Raw genomic sequence first — 13,149 nt, forward strand, 5'->3', positions numbered from 1 at the left:
AGGGATAAAGGTATCTCTTGTTACATTAATGAGGTGGCCCAGTGGCTAGGGGCTGGTTGCTCAGAGAACAAACCAAGTGATTAGATTGGAACTTCAGTGCCTCCACCCCCCTCACCTTCTGGGAGAGGAGAGGGGCTGGAGATTGAGTTAAATTACCAATGGCCAGTGGTGTAACCAATCTTGACTTTGTAATGAAGCTTCCAAAAAACCCCAAAAGGACTGTGTTCAGAGAGCTTCTGGGTTGATAAACACCCGGTGATGCTTGGAGAGTGTACCTTACTCTGTACCTTGCCCTATGCATGTCTTCATCTGGCTGCTCCTGAGTTATATTCTTTTATTCTAAACCAGTGATGTGGTAAGTAAAATGTGTCTCTGAGTTCTGTGAACCTCTGTAGCAAATTGATCAAACCTGAGGAGGTGGCCCCTGGAAACTCCAGTCTTATGGCTGGTTCCTCGGCAGCATAGGTGGCAACTTGGACTTGGAATTGGCATCGGAGGGGGGTGGGGTGCAGTCCTATGGGACTGAGCTCTTAACCTGAGGAATCTGATGCTGTCTCTGGGTAGGTGATTGGTGTCCAAGAATTGCTTGTTGGTATGGGGAAACCACACCCTCCACACACACACACACACACACACACACACACCACACCACACCACACCCCACACCACACACACTGGAAATTGCTATCAGAATTCCATTAATAATTAATAATTTTTTCAAAAGAAATTTCAGTTTTAAAGATATTCAAATTCAGTAAAATACATTATGTATAAAGTAATATTTGGAAAGTAAAAATTTTTATGAAAGTATCCTGCAGTTCCCTTGGTTTTACAATTCAAATTTTGAATACAAAATAAAACTTGCAGTATTCATCTAGATTGACAAGATTGAAGTGATTTAAGTTCTGTTTCTTTGTCTTTACTATCACCACACTGTCAGTTGGTTTTTTTCAAACCCCTTACTTAAACACAGAAATATGTAGGACCCCAGGGGTTAGAAACACAATCTTTGTGGACAGCCAGCTCAAAAGATTTCAGAACTTTAAGAGTTACTTTTGAGATGTACACACATAGCTGAGTTCACATGTGTCAGGGCTCAACTGTATAATTGGATGACCTCCCAGTTAAATTCTTTATAGACTATAATGCTTATTAAAAGATAAGAAATAGGGATGCCTGGGTGACTTAGTCGATTAAGTGTCCGACTCTTGATTTCACTCAGGTAGTGATCTTGATTCGTGAAATCAAGTCCTGCTTCAGGCTCTGTGCTGACAGTGCAGAGCCTGTTTGGGGTTCTCTCTCTCTCCCCCTCTCCCTTCTCCCACACACACACGTGCTCCTGCTCTCTCTCTCTCTCTCAAAATAAATAAACATTAAAAAAGATAAGAAAAGTGTGCTAATTTGATTCTCATATATATGATATATACATATGATATATATTTATTTAATATATTAGCATCAGAATAATATGTGAATGTATTTATATATAAATTAATAGTTATAAGTATATAAGATAGCATTGGTTTCCACAGGCTACTACATGTAAAATATATAAGTATATTTTATATATTTAAAAATATTCTGTAGGCAGAATATTTATATATATATTTAATTGAGTAGTAACTGCACTGTTGTTTAAAACTTAACCATCAAAAGATTTTTTAAGAAAGGACTATTCTATCCTTGACATTATTTAGAAGTAATTGTGCATGGTGGTAACAAAAAGCAGAATCAGCTTTATTATTGTTTTTAAATGATCTACAGACGATGTACCTCCTTACTGTTTGCACCTGGGGGTAGATTGCTCCCACTATCCCACCCTTGGTATGCCACCAAATATGTGTCCTTTCCTTATGCATATTACATTTCAATAAAAAGGTAAAAAGAAATCAAAGGGATATCTGGGGCAGCTGACAGAAATGGTGAGTGCACTGGACAAATGGGCTTGAGACACCCCAGACTACATGGCCCACCTGGCCATCAAAGCCATTACTGCTGCTGCTGCCCCAGGGAACATATGAGGACATGCCACTGGCCAAGCTGCCCTGAAAGCTAGAGCCCTCGGCCGCCACCTTTGCCCAGCAAACAGATTATGCACAGTTTTCTTCTTGAAGTTGCTCGTTTGCAAATATTAGCTTCAAGTGGGTCTATTTAACTGATGGAGCCTAAGGTCAAATGTTGGGGAATTTGTTTCCTGAATTCCCCCTCAGGGGAGATGGCAATCAGAAGGCTGGAAATCACAAGGATGTCCAAAAAGTGATAAATAGCCAGAAAATATGAGAAAGTCCACTACAACATATTTCTTAGCTATTTAATATCGATACATCCTTGTTCTATACTAAATAACAACACATGAACAATCACAATAAAATTCTCCTAAGGAATATAATGCAAATATCTCTCATGCAAATAAACATGCTACCTCTCTGTCCAAAAGGGATAGAATCTTAAAAACAAAACAAAACAAAACAGCAACAACAAAATTTCATCAAAGTACTGCATACAGTTCAGAATCTTAGCTCTGGATGATGTTCAGTTCCAGATGTGTCTCCTCAGGGCCCAGTGACCCTAGGACTAAAATATAGGGTGACTGCCTCCAATGCACTGAATATGCAATAGGGAAAGATTAGGATTTTGGTAACAACTTCATTTCAGGAAAGATGGGAATGGGAAACATACGGCAGTCAGAGCAAATATCAAACACTGTATCTGGCAGTGAGATTGAGGACTTATTTGCCTTGGTGGTGGTAGAAGATCTTGGTTAGTACATCTAATAGCCTCTGTTTCTGCCTTCTGGAGAAATCCTAGCCCATTATTATCCATGACATCATGTGAGAAGAGCTTTGGAAAGGACACCTTCCCTTGGGGTTTCACAGAACTTCATAGCGCACTTCTATCTAGTAGGTGTGAGTTTAAGGGCCTGGGGTGGCCTTAGGGGCTCAACAATTAGAGGCTGTTGCCAGACAAGTCTGGAGTTTCTTTGGCAATATACTGTTGTGAAACGGTTTTCTTTGGGGTCCTTGCATCTGACACGTCTTGTATGCAGAAGCACCGATGGCCTTTACTTTTCAACTATCTCTTCAAGGATGTTTGTGTAGAAAACAGCCATGGAAGAAAGCAATAGTGTTTCCCTCCAAAACAAAGTTCAAGCATGCTTACAGTCTCCTATAAAATATTTGGGTTCCTTAGGCTTGGGGCTCCTTTCCTGTGACATGCACATCTGACCTGGGCCCATCCATTAGTCTGAATTTGTAATGCCCCCGATTTCGAATCCGAGAGACCACCAAGGAGCCGATACCAATGCAAACGCACAAGGGTTTATTTGCAAGCTCGAGCTTGGGCCCAAGTATACCTGACACAGTGGAGCAGGGACTTGGACCCCTAGGTTAAAAGGCATAGCAGTTTTATAGGGGCCAGTGGCCAATGAGATTGTAACACACAGAAAGTTGCATAGTCGTGTCAGTCCATACGCAGGTGGCCAATTGAATTACAATTTACCCTATAGTAACTGCTTGAACTAGCCTATCACTCTGGTCAGAATTGGTGCGCAAGTTTGGTGGGCAAAAGGCGGGGTTTACATTCTTTGGCGATTAGGGGTTCCGCATTCCTAAATGAGCTGGTTTCCAGTAAGGGTGTGCTCAGCGGCTTGACTAGGGTGGGGGAGTGTCTTAAGCAATAAGTAGGTCATATGGGGGTTATACATGAGATGGTGGGTGTAGCACAAAATGGAGTTAGTCTTGCTCTGCTTGTCCAGGGGTAGGGGATTTTTGTTAAATTCCTTGGGTCCCACAAATTCACTCCTATCCTTTAGATCTTTGCTGAAAATGGCAAGACGTAACCAGAATATGTCAACATGAATTATAGCTACTCTTTTCTCTAACACAACAACAACATAAAATACCAGGGTTATGTCCCAAGGAACAAAAGGAGAGAGTTCTCCATGAAGAATGTTTTGACATCATGTAATAAGGCTCCTGCTCTTTCTAGCCTGCAAAATCTGTGTCCTCATTTGTCAAAGCCTTCTTTCTGTAAGCCATTACCATATTTTAGATTCTCTTAGTTGAAGCACTCTACTTCTGATACCAAATCTGTTGGTATCTGTTGGGTTAGATTGGCTCCAAGTAATAAACTAAAATGGCCATATAATGGCTTAGACACATAAAGGGTGAATTTCACTCATGAAACTAGAAATCTAGAGGTAATTTTCCCAGGGCTGAAACAGTGGCTCCATAATGAATCAGAACCCCGGTTTCCTCTAGCTGTCTCACCCAGCCTTTTTGGCATGTGGAATTCATCCTTGGCTTGTCACCTTGGGGTTGCAAAGTGGTTGCTCTGCCTTCAGCTACATGTCTATAACCAAGGTAGCAAGAAGGGAAAAACAAAAAGATAAAGGCTCCTGCTACTTAGGTATGCCTCCATTTAAAGAGCTTTTGAGAGAGTCCCACGTAGTAACTTTCATCTCATCAGCCAAAAGATGTCACATGCCCCCCTCCTCACCCCGAGCTGCACATAGTAGCTGGAAAACAAAATTCTGTAGGTGGCCATGATGTCATCTAAAGCAGGGTTCTGCTAGTAAAGTAAAAAGAGAAAACAAATATTGGATAAGTTACCAGCAGTGTCTGCCACAGCAATTTATTAAAGAAAATTTAATGCTATATAGGACAAAATACATCTTAAGCTATATCTATTCTGCAGACTCTCTTGAGTACAATCTTATGAGTGACAAGACAGTGAAATGGATATAGGGAGAAAGGAGATGTCTTCAATAATCTAGACAAGATATAATAAGGGTCTGACTAGAGATGTAAATAAAAAGGATAGAAAAACTGTTCAGAATTGGGGGAGAGCATCCATCCCTAGGCCTGATGTTTCCTTCCAAGGGAAGAGAGCTCTACAAAGGGTCCCCTTTGACACTCTGGTCTCTGCATATCTTCATGTCCCTCTGCCCAATGAAGAGTGGAGTGATTTTTCTCTGATCAGTGCATGTGGAAAGAACAAGAGGCTCATTTCACATCTCCCGTTTTCCACTTGGGTGTGGGCCCCTTGTGACATGCAACATTGTGCTGGGAAATGGGAGGTTTCTTTCCCCACTGGTCCTGCATAGTAAGGAACCAGTCTATCACTGCTTATTTTTCCTCTTGGGCAAGCTGGCCACGAGAGCATAAGTTCAATGCTCCCCCGTGGTGTAAGTCTTAGCATGTCTGAGGCCTCCCTATGTGGCCTTGCCTGCAGCCGGGTGGGTAAATCTGCCTAATTCCAGAGTTAAGGTTTACCCAAAATATTTAGTTAACAGGTCAAAAGCCATAGGACCTGCCTCTATCAGGAATGAAGATGCTGTTTTGTCCCCTATCTGCCTCTCCTGTGCATTATTTATTTCTTTTTAAAAAACAACTCTGTTGATATAATTCACATACCATATAATTCACCCATTTAAAGTATATATTTCAATGGGTTTTAGCATATATATTCACAGAGTTGTGCAGCCAGTATCATAATTTGGGAACACTTCCATCACCCCACAAAGAAACATTTACCTTTAGTTATCACTCACCATTCTTCCCCTACCCCTACCAAGGAGTCATACAATATGTGCTGTTTCTGGTTTCTTTCACTTAGCATAAGATTTTCAATGTATATTCATGTTGGAGCATGTATCAGTCATTCATTCCTTGTTACTGCCAAATAATGTTCCATTGTATAACACATTTGGTTTATCCATTCATCAGCTGATGATTGTTTGGCTATTATGAATGTTTTTGGTATTACAAATAATGCTGCTATGAACATTTGTAGACATGTTTTCATATGGACATACATTTTCAATTCTTGGCATACATACCTAGGAGTGGAATTGTTAAGTCCTATGATAACTCTTTGTTTAGCCTTTTTTTTTTTTATGAAATTGCCAGACTGTTTTCCAAAATGGCTGTGCCATTTTACATTCTCAGTGTATAAGAGTTCCAAATTCTCTATATCCTCATCAACCCTTGTTACTATCTTTTTTATCTTAGCCATTCGAGTGGATGTACAAGGATATCTCATTTTGGTTTTGATTTGCATTTACCAGATGGATAATGAATGCTCTTTTGTTCACCTGCTTGGTGGTTACATGTGTATGTTCACTGGGATAATTCATCACAATGTGCACTTATGAATGGTATATTTTTCTGAGCATAATATACTTCAATTCAAAAGTTTATTTAAAAGTACATATTCCACATCAGGTAAGGACTTCTTACATTTTGTTTTAAAAATGAAATCATAGCCAACCAACAAAAAAGAAGAGATAAGAGCAGTGGGTTTTAAGTGAGAAAGACTCGGATAGGAATCCATGCTGGTTGATGCTGTGTCTCCTGGAAAAACTTCCTAACTCCTCTGGACCTCTGTTACTTCATCTTTAAATAATTTTGTTAAGGGGCGCCTGGGTGGCGCAGTCGGTTAAGCGTCCGACTTCAACCAGGTCACGATCTCGCGGTCCGTGAGTTCGAGCCCCCGCGTCAGGCTCTGGGGTGATGGCTCAGAGCCTGGAGCCTGTTTCCGATTCTGTGTCTCCCTCTCTCTCTGCCCCTCCCCTGTTCATGCTCTGTCTCTCTCTGTCCCAAAAATAAATAAACGTTGAAAAAAAATTTTTAAATAATTTTGTTAATAATAATACTCCACAGGGTTGTGTTTAGTGTGGTTCATGTAGGAGCTCAAAATAATAAGGTTTTTCTGGAAACATAAGACTTAATCGCTCATAAAGCTAATCTTACATTTGCATTGTTTGTAGCTAATAAACCTCTTGACTAGTGAGTGCATTTTTCCCCCTCTGGTATAGACATGTCTTTCTGAAGTCATCAAGAAACATAAATGATGAATGTGTCTTCCTTAGAAACAGATTTATGAAAGTTTCAATAATTGGCTATGTCATGTGAAGTGAAGAAGTTAACCTCATGAGTTTTCTCTTACTACAAACACTAATGGGAAGATTAATGTTTTCTAATGGTCAAAGTGTTTGAGATTTAAGGCATTTTATTTGTTTTATTGCTCAATCTACAGCTCAGGTGCAATATGTTCCAGCAAGTCACCACTCAACTGGCTTAAAAGATTGTTTCACCTATAAAGTCACTATAATCATACATTGCATCACTAGCATAAAATTTAATTATTAGCTGTAAATCTCTGAGATCCTAAGTTGATAGTTGCTTTGTAAATTCAGTGTTACACCACAACAGCACTAGAAGAGATTCCAAGATTCCCACCATAAATACACATTATAAAAATTTGTTAACTTGCACTTATATAAACTTTTTGGTTACAAAATTATGGCTTTAGATTTTTTATTTTTCTCTCTGTGTCAATCAGGACTAGGTTCAGCTGCATGTAAGAGAAATCCAATATAATGGAGGATTAAATAAGTTGGAGGTTTATTTTTCTCTTAAGTAAAACAAGTCCAGAGGTAGGCAGTCATGAGCAGGCACCACATCTTCCTGATGTTATCGGGGATATGGACTCCTTCCATCTTTACTTTCCATCATCATGGCTTCCATCATTAAGGCCACATCATGGTTTTAGTTTGGTTACTGCAGCTCCCACCATCAAGTTCATGTTTTAGGCAGCAAGAAGGAGAAAGGGGTAAGGGTAAAAGAATCAGCTTCCAGGCCAAGTTTGCTCCTTTATTAGGGCTTTCCAAAAAGGTCCTCTCAAAATTCCCATTTATATCTCATTAGCTATCCCTAGCCATAATAAGGCTGATATGCTTAGTTGCATAAAAGGGTACATTGCAGCGCCTATGCTATAGGGGGGAGGCCTTTACTACCAAAGAATAAGAAAATGGATAGCAGGTTGACAATAAGTAGTCTCTGCCACACTTCTTTTTATTTTTTTAACTCTTTTCCCTGTCTTTCTAGAATGTTATAATCATCTATTTTTCATTCAAGACTAAAATTTAAAGCAAGTATCAGATTAGTTTAGTTAAATCCGTTTAGTTACCTTTTATGGTATCATTCACTAATGTAATAAATATTTATTGAATTTTCTTTGTATCTGACACTTTGATAAGTGAAGAGATGCAAAAATGAACACATCTCACCTCCTTAGAGGTCATTGTACATTGATTCAGTAAAAGGATGATGATTATTAATTTAAATGATGCCCATTTCAAATGGGTTACCCTTTATAATATATCATTACTATTTAGGTAATCAACTACATGTACTATTTTAACATAAAAAATATACTTTCCCTTATGAGATGAATAATTCCATAGTGTTGAGATTCCTGATACAGACTTGAAGAAAAATTTTAGGTATCAATATGCAAAGCATTCTCCTTACAGAAAAATTATAGTTTTGGTTCAATAATAAAATTTCAAGTGAATATACTAATATGGCTATTGCAAATAGAATAATTAAAAATATAACTCAAACCATGCTTTCCAGAATGTTTAATCAGAAAGAACAAAGAGATAGCACTAGAGGGAAAGCAGATAAACAATAAAGAAAAATTATAAATAATTGGTTGTATTTTTTTAAGTAAAAAATCAGCCAGGAGAATATTGTCTCACAGAAGATTGGAGTCTTGTTCAGCTTCTTGGCAATTCATTTTCTGAAAGTTCTTAAGTATGTTTTTAAGAAACTCTGAAGAATACGGTAATGCAAGCTGGTGAAGCCACTCTGGAAAACAGTATGGAGGTTCCTCAAAAAACTAAAAATAGAACTACCCAATGACCCAGCAATTGCACTACTACGTGTTTATCCAAGGGATACAGGTGTGCTGTTTTGAAGGGACACATGCACCCCCACGTTTATAGCAGCACTACCAACAATAGCCAAAGTATGGAAAGAGCCCAAATGTCTATCGATGGATGAATGGATAAAGAAAATGTGGTATATATATATAATGGAGTATTACTCAGCAATCAAAAAGAATGAAATCTTACCATTTGCAACTACGTGGATGGAACTGGAGGGTATTATGCTAAGTGAAATTAGTCAGAGAGACAAAAATCATATGACTTCACTCATATGAGGACTTTAAGAGACCAAACAGATGAACATAAGGGAAGGGAAACAAAAATAATATAAAAACAGGGAGGGTGACAAAGCATAAGAGACTCATAAATATGGAGAACAAACAGAGGGTTAGTGGAGGGGGTGTGGGAGGGGGGATGGGCTAAATGGGTAAGGGGCACTAAGGAATCTACTCCTGAAATCATTGTTGCACTATATGCTAACTAATTTGGATGAAAATTAAAAACAATAAAATTAAAAAAATTAACAAAGGAGATGCAAACCAGAAAAAAAAAAAGAAACTCTGAAGAATATGATATAATAATAACATGTTGTTATTGTGGTGGTATAAATGACAACTCTTATTTTGTTGCCTTTGACACACTAGTGACTTGTATTTTATTTTGGGCATAGGATCAAGTTGAAATCAGCCAGCTGCAATTTGCACCGGCTGCAAATTTCTTCAATTGGCTCCAAATTTCTTTACCTTAAATATTTGGAACATATGGAACATGCCATACATAGAAAAATAGACACTATTTCTTGTACCCCTTGTCTAAGTTAAGGAGACTTAGGTGAAAAAGAAAAAAAAAGTCCATAAATATTTTATTGAACAAAAATAAAGCTAAAAAATTTTCAATTCCTTTAAAAATTAATTTGACCTGAGATAATTTTTTAGGTTTATTTATTTATTTTGAGAGAGAGAGAGAGAAAGAGAAGAAGAAGAAGAAGAAGAAGAAGAAGAAGAAGAAGAAGAAGAAGAAGAAGAAAGAGAGAGGATGAGTGGGAGAGGGGCAGAGAGAGAGGGAGGGAGAGAATCTCAAGCAGGCTACTCACTGTCCATGCAGAGCCTGACACAGGGCTCCATCTCGCCACTGTGAGATCATGACCTGAGCTGAAATCAAGGGTCATTACTGAGCCACCCAGGCACCCCATGACCTGAGATATTATTTTTAAATGACTATAAAGCATAGGAATATAAAATATATACTTTTCTCATGACACTGGTTTTTATCACCCACTTGAAAGTAGTTCTCCTACCCAGTAGCTATTAAGAATGGAACCTAATTTCTTGTTTTGAAAATTAGCGGGCGCGGGGTGGGGCACCTGGGTGGTTCAGTTGGTTAAGCGTCTGACTTCAGCTCAGGACATGATATCACAGTTCATGGGTTTGAGCCCCATGCAGGGCTCTGTGCTGACAGCTCAGTCTGGGGCCCACTTCAGATTCTGTGTCTCCCTCTCTCTGCCCTTCCCCTGCTCACAATCTGTCTCTCTCTCTCTCTCTCTCTCTCTCTCAAAAATAAACATTAAAAAATATATTTTGAAAATTAGGAGAAAAGTTTAGAAAAAATGGATTTCAAGCTGAGACACATAAGCATCCTATCCCCATTCAAGATAGTTTATTTTTATTCTTTCTGGTATCCCAAGTACCTAAACAGTACCTGGCACATAATTCAGCTAAATATGTATGAGTGAATGAGTGAGTGAAAGGTTAAAGTTTCAAATAATTTTGTCCATATCCTTCCACCATCTCCCTTTCAAGAACTTCCATTGAAAGGATGTTCTTTTACTTCACAAGGACTGTAGAATGAAGAAAAGTAACAAAAAGGATAAGACTTTTAAATGGTGAAATGGTACATGTATTCTTAGTACTTCTTAGTTTGCATTCTTAGAACTTTGCTATAATAAGGTGTCTTTGGCAGGGAGGAACTCAGGTATTGTTCCTTCAGGACGAACCGATATCTACTGACTGCCTGCTGGGTGCTGGGCACTGAGGTGGCTACAAGGAATGCAGTGTAAACATGACACGTAAGTTCCCTGCCTTCAGGTTCAGTGTCTACATCATCAAGGATATTCCATGCAAGAATGAATCCTTTTAAGTTTGGTCTAGCCAAATGTTTTCTGCACTTTAGCCCTCCTTTTTTTTTCTCCTTCACCTGCCTTTTAAAAATATTGAGATATAGGGGCACCTGGGTGGCGCAGTCGGTTAGGTGTCCGACTTCAGCCAGGTCACGATCTCGCGGTCCGTGAGTTTGAGCCCCGCGTCAGGCTCTGGGCTGATGGCTCAGAGCCTGGGGCCTGTTTCCGATTCTGTGTCTCCCTCTCTCTCTGCCCCTCCCCCGTTTATGCTCTGTCTCTCTCTGTCCCAAAAATAAATAAACGTTGAAAAAAAATTTTTTTTAAATATTGAGATATAATCATGATATCAGCAAACTGCACATTTTTCAAGTGTGCAACTTGGTAAATCTTGTATATGCTTAGAACCATGACACAATCACTACAATCGAGAGAATGAACATATCCATAATCCCCCAAAGCTTCCTTATGCCCTTTGGTAATTCTTCTCTTCCTCTCCTTGCCTAGTCCCCCACACCCAGGCAATAATAATCTACAGTGCTGCCACTTTAGATTAGTTTGTGTTATCTAGAATTTTATATAAATGGAATCACATAGTATGTCTGGCTTCTTTCGTGTAGCAAACTTATTCTTAGATTCATCCATGTTGTATATATCAATAGTTCATTTTTTTCTAATTGCAGAGTAGTTTTCTGTTACATCAATACATAATAATTTTTTAAATCTATTCAGCTGTTTAGGAACATTTATGTTGTTCCCCATTTTTGGTTGTTACATGTAATACTGCTGCCTTTTTGGAAACTAACTCCCCAAAAAGCTAAACATAGGGGCACCCAGGTGGCTCAGTCAGTTGAGTGTCCGGCTTCAGCTCAGGTCGTGATCTCACGGTTTGTGGGTTCAAGCCCTGCAGAGGGCTCTGTGCTGACAGCTTAGAGCCTGGAGCTGTTTTGAGTTCTGTGTCTCCCTCTCTCTGTCCTTCCCCCACTTGTACTCTGTCTCTCTCTCTCTCTCTCAAAAATAAACATTTAAAAAATTAAAACAAAAAAACCTAAACTAAATATAATTACCATATAACCCAGCGTTCCACTCCTAGGTATTTGCCCAAAACAGATACAAAGATACATCCACAAATATTCTTGTGCATGAGTGTTCATTGAAGCATTATTCATAATGGCCAAAAAATGCAAACAACCTAAATATGCATCCCCTGATGAACAGAGAAACAAAATATGGTATATTCATAACAATGACATATTGTTAAGCAATAAAAAGCAATGAATGACCGATACATACTACCACTTTGAAAGCAATTATGCTAAAAGAAAGAAGCCAGATATATGGCACAGAAGGCCATGTATCACATGATTCCATTTTTATGAAATGCCCAAAACAGACAAATTCAGAGATAGAGAATAGAGTGGTAGTTGCCAAGGGCAACTGTTCCAGCACCGTTTGCTTAAAAGACTAAAATACCTTTGCATCTTTGTCAAAAGTCAATTGACCATGTGTGAGTCTGTTTCTATGTTCTCTATTCTTCTCCTTTCATCTATTTGTCTATCTTGATGTTAATACTACACTGTCTTGATTACTCTTACCATTCTGCATTCGTATCAGCAATTCATTAGAGTTCAAGTTGCTGCTTCATATCCTTATAGTGCTTGGTATTTTCAGTTTTTTCTTTTAACTAGCTATTATAGCAAGTATGTAGCAGTATCTCCTCATGTTTTTAATTTGCATTGAAATTGGGTTGTTCTTTTACTTATTGATCCTCCCATCATTAAAAAAAATTAATTTTCCCTTGTTTCCTAAAAAATAACCAGCTCTGGTGGGTGGCCTCTTTGTGTTTTCTTGCATTTTCAAGTAAGAGGATAATTTGCCCCGGAGTAATGGAAGGCATTGGCTTGAATTCAGGATAAAACTTTGGAGTCACCTTGAATTTCTCTTTCTCTCACACCCCACATCTGATCTGTCATTAAATCCTACCAGTTTTACCATTAAAACATTTAGAATTCAGTTTCTCACCACCACCTCACCATTTTCTCTCCACTTTCTGTAATAACTTCCTAACTGGCATCACCACTTTGACCCTGGTCCAACTTACCTCAAATTGCCATACACCTGCCAGAGTGATCCTTTACAAAAACCGTTAAGTTTGCTCAAAACATCTCAAAGCCTTGTCAATTCACTAAGAGTCAAAGCCAAAATTCTTGTTATGGCCAAGGAGACCATGACCTGGCCATGGCTATTTCATTTGTTCTCTCCTCTCCTTCGAGATCCAGCCCACCTGCCTGCTTGCCCCTAC

The sequence above is a fragment of the Prionailurus bengalensis genome, chromosome D1 (assembly GCF_016509475.1).
Source record: "Prionailurus bengalensis isolate Pbe53 chromosome D1, Fcat_Pben_1.1_paternal_pri, whole genome shotgun sequence".
Classification (NCBI taxonomy): domain Eukaryota; kingdom Metazoa; phylum Chordata; class Mammalia; order Carnivora; family Felidae; genus Prionailurus; species Prionailurus bengalensis.